Below are 19,071 nucleotides of genomic sequence, written 5' to 3'. Positions count from 1 at the left end.
TTTCAGAGGTTCTGCAGATGCCAGGAATGTTGTGTTTCATGCTATCGGTTGTAAAAAATGAGCTTAAGTGACCAGTAGTCTCTAGGGCACAGTCCTTGAGAAACTGTGGGACTTGTTCAGAGTCATTGCAACTTTCACTTTCCTGCCGCTTGGCTAAGCCCCAGCAGATCATCCTGATGATGCTGAGAGGATGTGGCTTTGCTGTGAGGAGGGGGAACAGCCACAGGGCAGTGGGTGTAGAAGGCACATAAAGGTGGGAAGGCATGTTCTAACTCTGTAAGAGATCTAATATTAAGTGAATGGGGAAGAGAAGATGGTGATAGAGATGATCTGGAAGATACAGAGATTCCTTACAAGTTCAAGTTCACAGAACCTGACTTTGCAAGTCAACCAGCTGGAGATGGCTTGGTCCTCTCTCCTGCTGGGTTCAGATCAGCTCCAATCCACACCCAGCAGGCACCGCACCAGTCAGGTTACTCCAATAATGCCAGCACTATGTGGCTGTACAGTGTCCCGGATCGCCTGGGTCCTCTTAATTCTCACTATTGTTTGTAATCAGAATCACGGTTTAGGCTAAGTCGTTAGTACATGCAACACTGAAAATTCCATCTGCAGCAGACAGAGGCACCAGGGTCTTAACTTTCTCTTTGCTCCACACGGGTCCTGTGCTTCAGCCCCCTGGGGAAAGAAGGTAGGACAATAAATTCCCTGCAGGCTGGTGGGTGACATCCAGCCCTGTGTGCTCTGTGTCAGTGTACACAACCAAATGTGTAGTCAATGCTCTGGTATGCTCATATACAAAATACTCATCTGTGAATCTTATTTGGTTTGTAATCTTTGTTATATAACACATTTTGGCTGTACAGACTGGGGAGCAAAATGCAGACACCCCATATAAACAGAATTACGTTGCATTACGGAGCATAACAATACTTTCCCCTACCAGCATCTAGGTGGAGTGACTGTATGTTACTGCCTTGCATTTTTCACATAAGCAAAAAATCTAAAAGTAAAGGATGCACTAATAATTCCCATCCCCCAAAATGCATTTCAATGGTGCTGCATACAAAATCCCTGCTTGCCAGCTTCCATGTGGATTTTTGTATGGTGCACTAAGAGGTGTTCTTTTTTTAACAAATAAAAAGGGGAGGGCTGGTACATGAAAACAATGTTAATGTAATTAAATATATATATATATATATATATACTTCAGAAGAACAGCATAGTAAGCAGTAAGGTAAAATAAATGTTGCATTATTAGTTACACCTTGTAATTTGTCTGTATTATGAAAGATGTAATGGTTTGTCAGCTGTAACTGTTGTTTTCTTGTAACATCATATTGAATAAAGTGTAGCAGAATCTCTCTTCTCCTTTGTATATGTGATCTAGGCCTAACCTAGGGAATAAAGCCGTTCTTTCACTTTTTATTCTCAAAAAAAAAATGAGCAAGGAAATGGTTGTAAACAACAGATTTTTAAGGAATGAAAAGTACTTGGAAGCAGGCAGGCACTAGACAGTAATTACTTGAAAAGATTAGGCACTGATTCAGTCAAACACGAGCTTCATCAAAACTACAAGGCAATGCTAACTACACAAGGTAAGGTTCCTCGCATTTCTGTCTGTACTAGTTAGTAAGTTAATTATTCAGTGTCTCTTTCCATTTTGTTATATGTGTGAGAAGGGACCTATTTACAGTACACTGGGATTTAATTGAAGTAGTAGAAGGGCCAGTTTTCTGGAGAAAAAAAAGCAACTGTGATTTATATATATCATTGTATGGAATATAAACTCTGGCTTATTGCAATTTATCTTGACATAAAAGCCTGATAATTCTAGTGGAATATCAGGCAAAACATATGATATACATTTTTCACAACTTTGATGTAGCAGTATGCTTTACGCCTATTTATACTTGGTTATTTATCGCAGTCAATGAGTATGTTCTGCTTGGATTCTTAACCTGTTTTTATTTGTGGATTATAGCATTAGACAGCTAAGTTCTCACTCACGTTGAATATAATCAATATGTGCCTTCAGTATTTTCTCCTCCTTTCCACTGCTTCTAGCTTTTTTGGTACTGGCATCTTGCTAGGACCTATTTTTAGAGAACAGAAGTTAAACTGATGCAGCTTGCAGAGACTTGATTAGAATATTTGACTGAAATGCCAGAATATGCTGTCTTAGAAAATGTAGAAATCCATAGGAATCTGTTGGATTTAACATAATTTTGGTCTGCAATGGCGGATGGCTGGAGAACAAGTGCTTCTGTTCTCTAGGGCGATGGGGAAGCCACAAGCCTAGAATATGAATAATGGAGGACCTAAGTTTTGGTCTTGGCTCCACCTGATTAGGAGTAATTAAAACGGTCTTTGAGCTAGCACAGTATTGGCTTGTTGTGGGTCTTCGGTGTCCCAAGTTTTATCAGGTTTAATCATGTTCTGGCTCAGTTCTAATGGCAAAACTCTTCAAATTCCCACTTCTAAACCTAGAAAGTTGCCGCAAAATTACATCATCTGCACCTTGAGGGCACTGCACAAAACCAGACCAAGCAAACGCATCCATGTTCATCTATTTCTGTTTTACTCTAGCTCTCACTGGCTAGGGCAAATTCAGGAAGGTGTTGCCTTTTCATAGTCTAGATGAACAATGGTGCTTTCAGCTGAGTATCTGATTTGTTTGGAATTCCTGAAGCACTACCCGTGTGGCAACTTTAACCTGCAAATCTCTCAGATACAAATGAGAACCAAGAATTATTACCTAAAAAGGTTTGTATATTTGAGCACCGGATACCAGGAAGCATATTCAGAGTGAGCTTTTAATTATGTAGTATAATGCTTAAAGCTGTCTCCTGACCCCCTTGGCTGCACTCCTAGTCTGTTTAGCCCCAAGGTTTTCTTCCTAAACTAGCCTGGCAGCTGCAACAAAGCAAGAGATGCACTGAACCAGAATAGCAGCCACCCCTTCCCTGATAAAAGAGGGAAGGTGTTGGAGCAACCCTGTGCCACTAGGTTAACATGTACAGTTTCTCAGTAATGCCTCTCGTTGTAAACCAAACCCTACAGCCCTGGAAGAGCTTGCTGCTACCAGTGGGGGGTGGTGTCATAGACAGTAGATTTGAGAAGCTCATATAGCACATCGACGAGGATAAAGGGATATAAATCAGAGGGAAAACCAAACACAAACAAACAAAACAAACAACCTGCACGTACACACACACATACAACCTGAAGAGATTTAAAAAAAAAAAAAGAAAATCCAGGGCCAAGTATTTACTGTTCATTCCTGCTCATTCCCCTTACTAGTGGTGTTCTATATTGTCTGCAGTGAGTCATGCTGAGAGTGAGCCAGGGACAATAACTGAGAGCAGTCCTGCAGACCCTTTGTTATTGCCTCTGCCGGCTGATACTGAGTTGGGCAAAAGCAAGGGATTCCAAAAGTGGTTTGTGGTTTTATTTTTTCCCTTTTTCTCCTGTTTCCCAAAGGACCTGGTAGTGATTGTTGAGGCAGTATTGCCTTGAAAGGACTGCTACGCTAAAATCAAACATATTTTAAAATTAACTTTCCAAGGATCGATACGGTGATTCAAATAAAAGACATAACAGCTTTAAGTGCTACACAACAAGATACTGCAGTGCTATGTATGCTAGCAAAGTCTTGAACTCTAAGGAGATTTATGATATCACAGAAACTTTTCAACCTCACCTTTCAACTGGAATTAGGACTACAGCGTAGGTTTCAAAAGAGTAGGTGTTCATCTCACAATCCAGCTAATTATAATAGCTTGCCCCCAGCTTCCACCTGAGGTACACAGAGATATTCATGCATTAATGAAATGAGCTGTACACACAGCCCTGGGATATACCATGTAGATGTAAAGATCCATATTTTGTAAAAGGAAAATAAAAACCAACCCACCCCAAAAAACAAGGCACAGATTCAGTTCTCTATTTTCAAAGCTTTGCATGGGCATAAGCACCCTAGAGAGTATTTCAACTGGTATTTGGCGAAGACTGAGCATTCGAGATAGATACCTTTTAAGAATAGTTTATCACAATAACAAAGAAGTGCAATTTCTGTGTTCAAAACAAGTCATTTCACCGTATAGACAGATAGAAAGATTCCAATACATGACACGACGAAGAGCTGTGATCTAAAAGGACTGTGAAGAGTTGTTCATTGACCAAATACCCAGCAGCGTGTCAGTGTGGAGCAGGAGAACTTGCATGTTCCCTTGTGTTGGCTAAACCGTGAAATACTGTAAATGTGAACTGCCTCTTGGCTGCATCAGGGGACACAAATATAACTGTCAAACTACTCAGAGAGATTTCAGGTGTTCCTACATACCCCTTTTTTTTCACAACACACAATACAGATCACAAAGCAGAAGTGACTTTCTGCTTGGGAGGTAGTGCTCTATAGAAATAGCACCTTTCATACAGGTAGTTAACATTTTATAGATACTTTGCTCCCAGCATGCTGTTCTGGCCCATTACATGTAATAAATGCAAACCACTATAGCCCTAACATGCCCTTTTCATGTACATTGCTGGCTGCTACAAGTGCCTGTTTATCTACTGAGTACTCAGAAAGCAGCCCAGTGCAGGGTATTTTGGAACATAACTGCCTCTTCGGTGTGAATCATGGAAGAGCTGCAGTTTGGTCTCCCACAGCCACTAGGTCCTTTCCAGAAATGCCTGTTTGCATCTGAGCAACATCTGTGTTCTCACTGACGGCTGTTTAGCTTGCACTCGTGCATGTGGAGTGACTAACTGGAACAGCAGGAACCTGTACTTTTGGGAGCAGCTCCATTAGTGGTCAGAGGTACCCTGCTCTTCTGCCAGCCCAGGCAGCAGCAAGTGAGCTCTGTCTGGCAGAGCGAGGTTTTGCTGCTCCACAGCTCCAGTCACTCTTCTGAGCTGCACTCACACACAACAGCTGTCAGCGTAGCAGGACTGGAGTTGAAGCAGCAGGAGAGAGCGCACAAGACGGAGATGCATGTGCAGCCTGAGGGCAAGGCTATGAATCTGGCAGTGGTTAGGACACAGTCATAGACAAGTTTCCTTGTTTTATAAGTCTCCTGAATGTTCACCTTATAACTCTCTGGGTCCTTCTTTTACAACCACCACATGAGAAAGGGACATTTGGATATCCTCACAAACCCTTTCCCCAAGCAACTGCAATTTATGCGTAGGACAACCGATCGATCAAAGAGGAGAGTCTCCAAGGGTTTTGGATAAGCCCTTACAAGTCCCTAAATATGACAAAGTGTGCTGTACACTCACCATCTGCAATAACATGGAGCTTTGAACACCCCAGTGTGTTTCTGCAGTTGGATTTCCTATGTTAGTACTGCTTAAGTAGAAACAATACCCAGATTTGGGGAATGGAGGCTTGTGACAAACCCCACTTAAGCCACAGTGCCAGGTGAGCTGGTGGAGATGCCACCTTCACCAAAGAAGAAAGTAACTGGGGTCTGGAAATGACACCAGCCTTTTACTGGAGACCTGAGCTGGAGCTCAGGTGGCTTTGCCCACTGCAACCAAGGCTCTCAGCTGTTCCTCATTAGCCCTCATTAGCCCTGTGTCCATCGCTGTGCAGAAATAAAAACATCAGTGGCTCACTCGTGTTCTCTCATCCCGTCCGACAGGACTGTGTGAGGTACAAGGCAACTTTCTGGCAAGAAACACATGAAGCCCTTGAAAACACTGAGCTGGGTGAATTCCCACACCTGCGACTGGGGCCGCTGGGCTCCCTCGCTTCGCACCAAAATATTTTGACTGCAGGAATCTGTCTGGTAGGAGGATGTGCCAGGAATGAACAAGGAGCACATTTACAGTCGCTGGCCTTGCTGAACGCCACTTCAGATGCCCCGTTTTGCACAAACACATGTTTCTCAGCAGCTCTGCTGGCCCAGGCCCAGGTGCCGCGCAGGGGCCACAGGCGCGATGGTTCGCCTGGAACGTGAGGGAGGACGATGGGAGAGACGAGACCTTAAACCACCGTTCAAGGGCAGTCCCACGGAAGATGGAAGCTGTGCTCTGCCAGCGGACACCGTCACCGCTAACGTCCAGGCGCGGCCACCGTGCCGCTCCCACTCGTCGAGGGGAGAGCGGGGCGGCCCCGCGCCGCCGCCGCTCGCCAGGGGGCGCCCTGTGCCGGGGCCGGGCAAGGGCCGGGCCGGGCCGGGTCTGACCGCGCTGGGGCAGCGGGAGCTCTGGCGCCAACGGGAGGGGAAAAAAACTACCGGAGTACCCGGTGCAGAGCGGGAGGAGGAGCTTTACATCCCGAATCAGCGTGGGCGCGGCCTGCCGCTGGGCTTGGCACGGCGCAGGAGCCGCCTTGCTGTGAAATTTGCTGGATTTTTTCGAACATTTTACGAAATGCTGCCGTGAATAGGGGTTTTATTTCCCTCGGCTATGGCTCGGGGCTGCCAACGGACAGTGTTGGGCGGAGCAGACGCTGTGTGTGGGATACTGGGGCAGCCCGTGGCCCCTCGCTCCCGTCGTGGTGTCCTCTCCCCCAAACACATCTTGGGGGTGTCCCGCAGTGCGAGCGCAGCCTGGCCGCCAACACCCGCAGCTGCCAACACCCGCGTCCCGCCGTCCCCCTGACAGCTGCACGGGACCCCAAACCCTCCTCTTTTCCACATACAGCCAATACTGATACCTGCCAGGGTTTGCTCTGACTCAACGCATCTGAAGGCACTTTGTTACCACCCAGCAGTTCATGTGCAACACCGTCAGTCCTGTTCACTGTATTGCCCGAGATCCAGACTCTGCCCTCAGCTACATCCATGCAGCAACTGGCGCAGTAACAGGGGTTTGTGCTGGTGTATGAACACCTGAAGGTGGAATTGGACTCCATGCCATCTGTCAAACACAGTATCAAACTCACAATTGCCCCAGACCCTGATCTTTTATTAATTTCTTCCACACAGAGAAGAAAAAAAATGCAACCAAGTTCTTTTAAATATATCTCTGGAGCCCAAGTTAAAGAAATGGCCTTAGGTGGATTTCTTTTTCTTTTTTTTTTTCCTTTTTTTTTTAACTTGGACATTTACTACAAAGAGAGAAAGAAAAGGTGCTGTTTAATCTCTCTTCTCATGTGATCCTCAGCCTCTACCTGGTTTATTTTCCCCACATACGATCTCTCTTTGTTCTCTGGTAGTAGTCACCTAAACAAGTGATTAACAGCTGAAGGATCAGCCTGCAATGCTCCTACTGCAGGATGCGGTGCAGGGAAAAAACAAAGAAACCCACACTGCTTATTTTCCTTAGGTGCCTCGCAGTACCGCATTGTCCCAACAGAGAAATGTTGCTGTTGTAGCAGCATACACACCTTTTTCTTTTGAGGTGTCCCTCAGCACTTCTCCAGATCTCCCAGACGTCCCTGCACCTTCTTTCAATTAAATTGCTTTTCTTACCTTAATCTAGACTGTTGAATTAGAGCTGGTTGGAAGTTTCTCCCAACAAAGCAAAGTTATTCAGCAGCTTTGAAAACCACTGATTTATCAGGAGAGACGGACTTATCTTTCAATTAACTTCCTTCACCTGTGGGCTGCCAGGAGCTCAGGTTTCTCAGCTCAGTGGCAGGTTTCCATTTCAATGACTGTGGGGCTGGAGACCTCAGGGACGCTGGGATCCTCCGGTGTGTGCAGCTATGGGCCGGTGCAGATGCCAGAAACTGGTGTGAATATTTTGGTTTCAGACACCACAGGCTTATGTCTTTAAACTGGCCAAACTGCTGTCCCCAGATATTTCAATATTTCACAGTTTTGACACAGTATTTCAACTCCACAAACATGCTCGTGGTTTTGCTTTTAGTTTGGAATGAAGCATTTCTAGAAAGCATTCCTCTATCAAAGAAGGAAAAAGTGATCATCATTAGCAATGAAACCTATCAAAAGGGGATAACAAGCTTCACTGGCTGGAGAAGACAGTAGGTAATTTCAAACTACAGCTAAGATGTGTTATTTCTATAGAAATAACTTAACAGATCATCATACCACTCATGCAGGAGAAGTCTGGTTTTAAGCCAGTTTAAAATAAATTGGAATCCTGGCAATCCTGAAGTAAATGAATTTTTTTTTCTGTTGATTTCGATAGTGCTAGGACTTTATCTGGGATGACTTGCTAAGGTAGACACTGCAATTTAAACACAAATAGGAGCTTGAGGCTAGATTCCACTTTGTAAATATTGGTGGCTTATGCAAGCAGGAAGTCACACTTGATAGCCTTATAATTCGTTAATTATGTAAGAGGTTGCAGTGGCCACATAGTTTACTAGTGGAGAAATATAGATGTCTTTTTTTTTTTAACATATTTTCAGATGTTACTGGTACCATTGCTTCACCTTTTGCCCTTATGTGATGACTGGTTTTTTTTGTGTACTATAAATACATATATATATATATATGTTTCTGAGAAAAAGAAATGGGATTGTCTATGCAACGCAGTTCAGAAGAAGGAAGCCAACCTCTGTCCTGTGGCCAGTATCACATCATTTGAAACAGTGCACTTATCTCAAGATCTTCTGAGGACAGAAACTGCATCATAGTGGAAAGCTTGAAATCTTAATTTCCAATAGCATAAAGGTCCTATTTGTAATTTGGGGAAAATCCAGTTATTCTACTTGAAGCTTATTCTTGTTACAACAGTAAATGCTATCTGTTGTAGCCTCAGTACACAAGGAAAAATGCCATCTGCAGAAGGACATTATTTAATAAAAATACAGCTACTTCTGCTAATTGTTCCTTCAAGAAAACTTTAATTGAAAAGACATTGAAGTAGGGCGTAGGTGACTGGATAGAGGCTAAAGTGAGGTATTTCACATTTTATTTTGTTTGTACTCAGAATTGGTTACAACCTTTGCTTTCTGCTGTGATTTGCCTCTAATCAGCATTCCCACTGTTCTAAAAATTGATTTGAATTTTAAGTTGATCTAGGAGATGCATATAAACAGATCTCACCTCCCCTCCTGTGAGGGCAAATTATGCAAAATAAGTTTAGGGGCTCTGGGATTTCAAGTTTACTGACTTTTGTCTGTGGGAACTGGAGTGCCTCTTTGCACATCATGAACATTGTCTGTGAATTACCTGCCTTAAGGGGGATTGTTAGCACATGAATCAAAAGTGGCTGACTAATGTAGAACATGTCAAACAAAAGGATTAGACAATAGCTCCGATGCACCAGTATGCATTTTAAATCAGCTGGAGTGAAATTAGGTGCTTTTTAGTCTAAGACTGCTCTTAAGTACAATGACTGTGAAAATAAGAAGATCTGGGTACCCTCATTTTGCTACAGAGAAGATGCCATCTATTTTTTTTTTCTTTAAAGGCAGTCTACTTCCTTTCCCCGTGGTAATGGTGCTTGCTTAGTCTTATGTGCTCCACTCACAAAGGAAGAGCACTCTATTCCTCCATGCCATAAAGTCCATAGTGATTCTCTTTTGATTATGTAGGTAATGCTCTGGGGAATGAGACGATTATGCACATGTATTTTCGTATATTTTTATATTCAAAAATAAAGTTTTTTTCAGGTGCTCCAGAAGTTACTTTCTGCTGCCATCAAGGAACCTTTGCAGTGGCAGTCCCAGTGTGATGTTTGTCCTTGAGAATACTGCCACAAAAGACATCCATGCCTGAGCCAAGCTCGGGTCATTTGGGATGTGGGATCTTGCAAACACTGTGTCTCATCCCTTCCAAACTTTCAGGGAAAGTTTAAAGCATCGGTGGGCTAAATGCTATTCCGCTTTTGACAAGTGGAAAAGACTGATTTAATCTGGTGTAAGGAAAAAACGAGGCGGGTCTGCAGGGTGACTCTTTTGGGTGTGAAGATGATGTCTGATGCATGGACTAATATACTGTCTCCCTCATCTCCAAGCCACACACCATGGGAGTCTGAGACAGCTGAAATTAATTGGTTTTGGCCAATTCTGATCCTGCTGAAACAGGAGCTTCATTCAGCGGGATCAGAATTTGGCCTTGAGATAGCAAAGGTGAAGTGTTTAAGCATTTCTTTGATAACTTTCTAAAGAGCGTAGAGAAGGCAAACTGCTGCACAGAGTAAGTATGGCCACTTTCGGCAACAGCTTTTAGAAACAGAGTTGAGCAACTAGGCTAATGTTCTCAGCAAACAGCTAGTAATATTTATTTATTTTAATTAGATCTGCATGAATGACTAGTCCTATTTGGAGGAAAACTGTGCTGGCAATGTGAAAAAAATAAGGCTTTTTTTCTGGTTGAATAAAGTATTTCACACTGATTTGGAACATTTTTAAAGAACATGAAAGCAACGTGAGAATAAACTCATGCAGGGTACAATATTCACAGAGCTGAGGAGGGGACATCCTCTTTTGCACCCAGCAGTGCAAACTTTCGCTCTTTAGGTGGGAGACTCCAACTGCTCAGTAATCCCCAGATTTTCCTCTTAGAACAGTGTCCTTAATGCCAGGCTGTAAGGCTGACTGCCCAAACTGTGCCTCAATGGCCGATCAAATGAAACTCCTGCGATGGACATTGCCTCAGAAAGTAGCTCTGCTGGATTCACAGCTGCTGGGCAGTTTGTGTGCCATGGGGTGGGACAGGGAAAGCAGCAGAAGCTGTGGTGGTGAGCTCTGCCACCAGCCTGGCCCTGCTCCCTGGTTTCTGAGAGATGTGGAGCTCCTGACCACTTGAAGGCGTTGTACTCGGCGTGGAGCAAATTCACTGTGGCGGCTATAGAGGATACAGGGGAGCTTCTCTCTTGAATGCTGATTTGTCCAACCTCATGTACCTTGTGAACATTCACTGGGTAAGAAAACATGCAAGGATTATGGTATAGTCTCATCTGAATTTTCCAGTCTCTGCTTCCAGGCATCTTAAAAGAGGAAAAGTCGAAGGTGTCCCACTAGAATCAGTATCACCATGAAAGAGGCAGGAGGCTCATGATTTTAAGACCTAGCTTTAAAACAATTAGAAAAAGGAGTGGATATTTGCTTCCAGTCTCACAAAAATTATTTGGTATGGCATAAGGATGCTCTTTTCTCATTTTCTGTTGTTTCAGAAATTATTTTCAAGTCAGCTTGTAAGTCTTGCCTGAAAAGTCAAAGCAAAAAACTATTGCAAAGCCACCAAAATAATCCCTTCCACATTTTATTTCAGGTGAAACTGCTGACTACATTTGACTTGACATTACAAGTGTTTATGTTTTTCTGTGACTAAGTGATTCCTTACACGCTCTGTGCTCAGCTCTAGCATGAGCTCTGCTATTCATTCACCCTCCCTGTATTCTGCTGTGGGAGCACCTAGGAGAAATGCTCCATTGCTGAGCTGCAGGCTGCTTTGGAAGGATGGGTGGACACACAAGCTTTGTGATTGCACCAACATTTCCAGCAAACTGGTTTCTATGATAAACACCCGAGGCGCTAAAGAAATATGGCTTCAGTCCTCCCCTTCCAAAATCCTCGTCAAACAACTGTTGCCTATATATATTCTAACCTAGTAGACATTTAATTCACTCTATAATCTGTGGAAAACATAAGTATTGATCTCTCAGCAATGTTGCTAAAAGCCACAGCAACTTTGCTTTGTTTTCACTTGGAGAGTGTAGCTGTTTTTTTGGCAGATTTGATTCCTGGGCAGCTCCTGGCTGAAAACACTGTTGTCAGCAATGGCTTCCCTCACAGCCTGTCCCAGGCAAGCCATCCTCCGATCCGACAGCAGCCACAACTGTCAATATCCATTATTGGACTTCTTAGCTGCTGTGCACTGCTCTTATACTAAAAGTAGAGATGGGCGAGAGGCCGATCTTCATCTTCAAAACGTAAGACTTCTTCAAAATGTACAGACCTTGGGCTCATTTTGAGCCATGAAGCAATAAAACTGTGTTGTTTTCTTGTACCCTGGCACTTTCCACCCCCACTGAGGTGTCACATCTTGCTGAAGGATTTTTACGTGTAAATCTGGGCTGCCCTGTGGCTCCCCTTCCTCTTCTCTCCTGCCAACCTGGCATCTTATTAAAGATCCCACTGAAAGTGTGAGCTCAGCTGGAGGGGGGTCTGCCTCCTTTTCCAACTTGCTATAGACCGCACATCTCAAAGCAGAAGAGAGGCGGGTGATTTGGCCCCTGGCCTCTTCCAACAGCTACAGCTTCAGGGAACCACAGGAGGTGTTTCCAACTATGCTGCCTGCACTCCTCGTCTGACAAATGAGCAGGTTTTCTGCCTCGCTCCCGAGGCTGCCTCTTTGTCCAAACCACCACACGTGGGCCATCCTTTTGTCACCATCTGTTGTTAGCTCTTCCTCTGTGACCATGTGTTCTCCTGAAAGTGAAGTGGCAGCTTCCTTATGTGAGTAGCTTTGCCACCTGGAGCCCCACAGCGGGCAGCTCTGCTCCCACAGATGCCCCCAAGAACTTGGCTGCCACTGCGTGGGGCTCTCAGGAGATGGAGCCCATGTCTATGCTGTGGGTCTTGAGAGCACTGAACAACTTCTGGGGCTCAGTGTGTGCCACGGATGTCCCCTGCCTCATGAAAATGGATTTAATTCTCATTACAAAAGTCCTCCAGCCTTGTACCAAGCCCGCCAATCCTCCTAACCCCTACCTGGCAGTCAGTGCCTGAGGAAGGACATGGGAGTAAAGAAAGCCCATAGCAGTATCTCCTCTAAGTAGTCTCCTAGCAGTGTCCAGTTGAACTATATCCTGAGCTGGACGTGAGGACCTGTCAGGGGCTGGTGAATGCCATTTTACTGCCCTATGAGATAGAATGTGGATGAAATGGCCAGAAAGCTCCCTAGCAAACTAACTAGAGCATGCCTGTCCCTCAGACCCACATCCATGCCTGGCACTGCTGAGGACACTACTTGGCTTGAACTCTCTCTCCTCCTTGACCTTTACATCCAGATGTCTGAGGGGCAGAAGCTGCTTCCTGTGCAATGTAGTACTGTGCTGCTGAAAGAAACCTGGAACTGTGCTTCATATTTATTAGATCACCTTTAATTTGGGACAGCAGTGCAGGTTTCTGTGTGTTCTTTAGTTGCCTTCCTCCAACAGCTTCTGTCTTTGTGTATAAACTCTACTTCTCTACTTTTCCAGGCTGTAGCACACATACGCCTCTTTATTTAGTGCTGTCAGTGGATATACATAATTCTTCCTGTTAGCTTGTGCTGGATATTTCTAATTGCCAAAGTCTCTTAGTGGTCTTTAATTGTCTATTTTATATGGTCACATGGTAGATCAGGAAAACCCATGTCATACTGTAGATTTGGGATCAGTCTGGAGATCATGCAAAGATACAAACATTGCTGAGAGAAAAATCAGCTGTCGCCCTTGTGTATTTGAAATCTGATTCTATATCTTGATATGCCTGTTGTTCTGTATTGCAGGTACCCATGGCAGGGATATTTCTAAATCCCACAGGTCTGGTTCTCTGTTTTGCTCTTTCTGTTGTAAAGTGAGAATATGTTTACTATACTTAGCCTCAAGCTATATAAATAAAACTGGGGAAATGGAAGCAAGCCCTATGTTTTTAAATACTCGTGTGTATCTCTGTCATAATAATGACTTCTGTAGCATCAAAAGGATCTTCCTCTTTATCCAGCTGCTGTGCTAGCTTTTATCTCAATTTATAGGTTGAGTTTTGCATTACACTGTTTGTGAGCCTACTGCTTCAGCAAGGCCCAAATAGTTGTTGATCATCTGGACTTTGTTATCACAAGGTTACACTAGGAGAAGGTATTTTCCCTTCATTCTCTGCAACTTTTTTCTCCCTTTGTTTCTTTCAAAACACATGAACCACTATCCTTTCTGTGGTATTGCCTGTGACTCTCCTCACCTTTGCATGTATGTTGTTTTCTGACACGTCAGGTTAGAAAACGCTTCTCTAGCAGGAAGTGAACTTTGAAATACTGAGTTATACTGGACACTGTATCTCCCCACTGCCATTCATTCTGTTCTAAAATGAGAGCAAACCTGCTGAGGTGGCTGGTTCTGGCTAGGTGTGGGCTTATTGAGATCCTCAGGAATGATAAGTTTCTGAAGTGCCAGCCCTGCATCTCTGGTGAATGGGCAAACCTACCCTGTGCCTGGACTCCAGCCAGGAGAGCAGCAGCACAGGAACTGACAGCCCAGGGCTGGAAGCACACAGGGAGCCCATGTGTAACCCTCTTTGGGCTTTATCATTCAGCTGAGATTTTCAGCAAGATGGAGAAGACACAAAATCAATTTCTCAGCTATGGAATTCCTGTTGAGGGTGAGATGTGTTGAATCCCCATCACTGGGGAGATTAAAGAACTGGTGAGTATCTGTGTACAAACTAGATATATTACAGCCTGCTTAGCACAGCTGATTTCCTGAGAGCCCGTCCAGCCCTCTTTTCTGTGACTGAATCTGGGAAAGCAGGCGCTTGTTTAAACTATGCAATTAGGGGTAGGGAGAACATTAAGAGACATGGCTGCTGCTTGAGGTGCTTCTAGTGATTATTTTGTAAGTCACACAGTTTTGTGACTGAACTCAGAAACAAGATGCATCTTAAAAAACAAAACAAAACAAAAACCTAACAAAAACAAAACCCAAACACAACACACACTAACAAAAAAAACCTGTGCCATAAAGCGGGAGCATTTAGTGTCTGTTGTTAGAGATGAGTCCCAACAGCACAATTTGGTTTTCAAAGCAAAGTACAAGCTCTACTCATCCTTTGCTTGGATAAAAATACTGCTTGTGAAATGGGAGGTGGGATCAGCAGCCAAAAATGTAGGTGTTTGGGGTTAGGATTTTAACTCCAGCCTATCAGTACTGATTGCTTTTACAGATATTGTATTAATTGTATTAATGTTAAGGAAAAGAAGAGTATAGCACATGAAAAGAGTGACCCCTCTTCCAAACACACATGCTCTTGTTATAAAAGCATATTATGGGAAGATATTTTTGCTTAGGGTTGATTTACCGAAATGAGATTTTAAGTTTAAGTGTCATGGACACATGTAGTATATTTTGTGTTGGTTTGGGTTTATTTTCCCAGTTGCTGTTCATTTCATGACATTGCCTGGGACTTGGAGATGCAGGCAGACAGATCTGCTGAACACATGAATACTGAGGAAGTGGTTTCCCTAGTAACAATAAGCCCGTAACAGCTCGCCCAACTTCCTGCCCTTCCTTACGGGATTTGTTTGTTTGTGTGTTTCTTGCTGGGTCAAATGGAGGAGCCACCAAAATTGGAGCTGGCTAAAAGGCGGCCGGGATGAGCTTACTGGAAGTGGGGAGAGCAGAAAAACCGACAGCTGCATCTGCAAGTGGTGTCATTACAGAGTTTGGCTTTGGTTTGGTTTACGGGAGTAATCCGGGGGCAGGCTCAGAGCTGCCTCTGAGCATGGACTAAGCAGCTCTACTACAACTCAGATTCTTATTTCAGAGCATCTTTTTACAGATTTTTTTTTTTTTTTTTTTTTTTTTTAACAAATGAAACTATTGTCATAATGGCTAAGTGCAGCTTTGAGACAGTAATCGATTAATGGAAAGCAGAGTAGGGGAACAAATATATACATTAAGTATGCAATCTCAGTGCAGTACTTAACCGGTAGCACTTTAGAGAAGGTGAATTAAGCAGCATTTGTGAATGTGGATGATGTATATCTGAGCTCAGACTGCTAGTAGGGGGTTGTCTGTCTGGCATGCTCTTGCTGTCGAAGAAGAGGGGAGATTCATTCTTTAATACATTGCAAAGTATTCCTCAATGAAAGTAGCTATACTGCCGTTCAGGTAGGGGATCCCGGTAGGTATTATGTATGATCATTACATTGGGTTATCTTTAGTCTTCTAATCAGCCAGTCTGTTTAGAGCTCACTTGAAGCCAGGTGGACCAATTTGCAGTACTAATACCAGGTGTAATATCTGTTTCATTAGGCATTGTAAAGCTGAATTACTGGATTTCGTTACCCATTGTTTATATAGGTATATTAAGTGTTGTGACCACTTTTGTGTCAGTTTTTTTTTGTATTAAAAAGGCACTTTTGCTGAAAAAGAAAGGTTAGTTTTACCTGTCAGCTCTCTGTAAAGCTGTGTCTTACTTAAGATGGGTCTGTTACTGAGCAAGCTGAAATGATTTTATCCCTTGCTAGAAGGAAAAACTGATAAGGGCCAAACTGCAATCAGCTGTGAGTTTACTGTTAAGATAATAACATGAACAGACACTGTGCAGAGATCAGCCATGCTTTGCTTTTTCAAGATCTTTGACCACAATGAAATCATGACATTATCTCAAAGCTGACACATGTAACTCTAGTCATACAGATATTTACAGCTAAAACTGATAAGCTTGATCCTGAGAGATGCTGGATACACCCATCCTTGCTGCTTTTAATGGCAGTTCTGGGCATTCAGAACCTTTGGATCAGACTAAGATCGACTCAACAGATCACAGGGAGGGAGACAGAGAGGAAATGGCTATCAGAAAACCAAAGACAGGCCAAGATTTTATCCTTATCAGACTGAGATGAGGTGGTTCAGAGCAATATACTGATTCTTTTCCCAGACTATATCAAGTATCCAGCTGACCAATGCACTTTAGTCCAGGATAATCATAGAAATAAGAATGACCACATTTGTAATTAGCACTTACACTCTCCTAGCATGTATAACTCCACTATCACAACATTATCTTCCTATCTCAGATAGCATATTTTAATCTGGGCATTTTAAACAGTTGTAGTAGGGTCTCCTGTAAACCAGCTGTGTTGGAATCCTTATCAACCAAAATCAGTGTCAGACCTGTGCGCAATGCGATCTTGGCAGATAACAACACTGTTTTGTGCTATGGAGACCCTTGACAGTAATGAAACAATGTTGTTAGCTTCCAAATTGAACACACATGAAGTCTAGTCACATGAGAGCACATTACATTCTTAGATTAGTAAGAAAGCAATGGTTAGCAAAATTTACCTTTTGATTTTACAATTTCCCTGCAGGTACAGAGTCTTCCAAATTATTGCATGCTTTAGAGAGCTTATTTGTTTCTGTTTGCAAAATAAACTTTTTTATTAAAACTGAATAATTAAATAAATCCAGTGGGTCTACATGTCTCATGACATGTGCACATCAGCAACAACCCTATAAATGCATAGGCAGATAGGAGAGTGAATTCAGATGAGTATGGGAGCATGGCTGTATTTCATTCTGAAAATAATAATCCAGCTCCTAATTATGTAAATGGTTGGCTATGCTGATGTAGTCCAGTATATTTATTCTCTGTTTTCTAACTGTATATCAAGGGACCTAAAGACTGTAAGTTGCCAAAATTGTATTGGATGTGCAATAAAAAATTTAAAACACTTACTGTTTTGTTCAATAGCAAAATATTATTGTTTTCACAGAGGTGTAATATGGATCTTACAGTGTAACAAGAGCTACGAATCATTTGAAAAGGTGCGATATCTTTTGTATGTCACAGACACTTTTCTCATTAAGAACTTTTCACTGTAGGAAGACTTTTATATGACTCCAGCTTGTTTCCCAGTCTATTTCTAGGCTAAATTTACTGTAAAGAGAGAGGTTTTGCATCTGCCTATGTCACTTCTCCAGTGTATTGAGGTCAGCTTCCATTCTCCTTGGCTCTGATGCCTGACTGTGTAAATACAAATTCCATTTCCATCCTATTATTTTTCTAATCAAGGGTTTGTCATGCAAAAGAAGATCTGAGGTGACTGTGTTTTCCATTATGCAAAACATGCCATTATGATAATATCTTCAGGACAGTCTTATAAAAGTGCCCTGCCCAAAGAAATCACAAATGAGAGAAGCAAAATAGTAGACAAATCCTGCATAATTTGCCCTCTCATTTAACATTCAGGCCACAGAGTTCACCCTAATTTGCCATACACATTTCCTCTGACATTCTCGATCTGTACCTATGGTAAAAATAAGAATTGGCAGCTTTCACTGAATAGACTTCTCTTAAGTGCTTATCAAAAGAAGAAGAAAGGGATTGTAAAATGCCGTCATTTTTAGTACATCCTTGGCTTTTGTTTTGCTTTCTCTGCTAAACTCACACTTAGTAAAATCTACAGTCAATTAAATTTACCTTTTGAGCTCAAGTAGTTTCCATTCAGAACAAAGTAAAAAATACAACAGCAAAGAAAACCTGATATTTCTTAGAAATTCTTCTTTCTTATGCCAAATCCCAAGGGGCAGGGCTCCACAGAAAGGGAGTTTATTTTCTAAATCCTTTGAACACAAAGCTCTTACATTTTCTAGGGCAAGATGTTTTCCTAGACAATCTCAATATTGTACCTTTGTATTAATACTTTTGTCATAAAGGTGAATACACACTTGTATTTTATTGTATGTATTTAATTTCCATTAGATGTCATTTCAATTATTCAAATATGAATTGGCTTACAAGCAGACTCCTGTGAAGACTTGTGTCTGAGTCTTGGCAAACACATCATATTTCTGCAGTTTCTGTGTATTTGATTTGCCTGTTCTCTCTTCTTACTGTGCAAATGTGTGTGTTGAATGTGCATGTGTGTGAAATTCATAGGACAACGAATCTGCACTGACTTCTTTGTTTGGCAAAACTTCTGCATTTGTGGGGTTTCTACAAGTTTTTAATGATGATCGTTGTTTCTGACTATTTCTATAGCCAGCCAACTAAATAGTAGGGCTGTAGAAAACTTAGGCATTTTAATTATAATCCAAAACAGGTAAATGATCCTTTTTTTTCTCTGGCTATTCTAGTGTCCTTCCAGATTTGGGAAACAGTATGATATTGCTGATCACTCCTATTCAGGGATTATTCCACTACTAAACAGAGCTTTACTTAATGCAATGTTCAGTCATGAACTTGATATCAGCTTTAGGGCCTTGACTGCACTTCTTTTTTGCCTTTTTTTTTTGTGTGTGTGTGTGTTTGTGTATCATATGTTGGTGTGGTCTGGTGTACCATCATTATTATAATATTTTAAATTAAAGTGAATCCCTTGCCTTGGCTTCTTGATTCAGTCTCTGATCTATTCAAATATTTTCCATTTCTACCTGCAGTCTTTTGAATTGTCTCAATTGTCTCCAGTCTCTTGCAATTTGATCTCATTTAATGGA

Source organism: Nesoenas mayeri (genome assembly GCF_963082525.1).
Source record: "Nesoenas mayeri genome assembly, chromosome: 2".
NCBI lineage: Eukaryota > Metazoa > Chordata > Aves > Columbiformes > Columbidae > Nesoenas > Nesoenas mayeri.
This window is presented reverse-complemented; position numbering follows the sequence as displayed.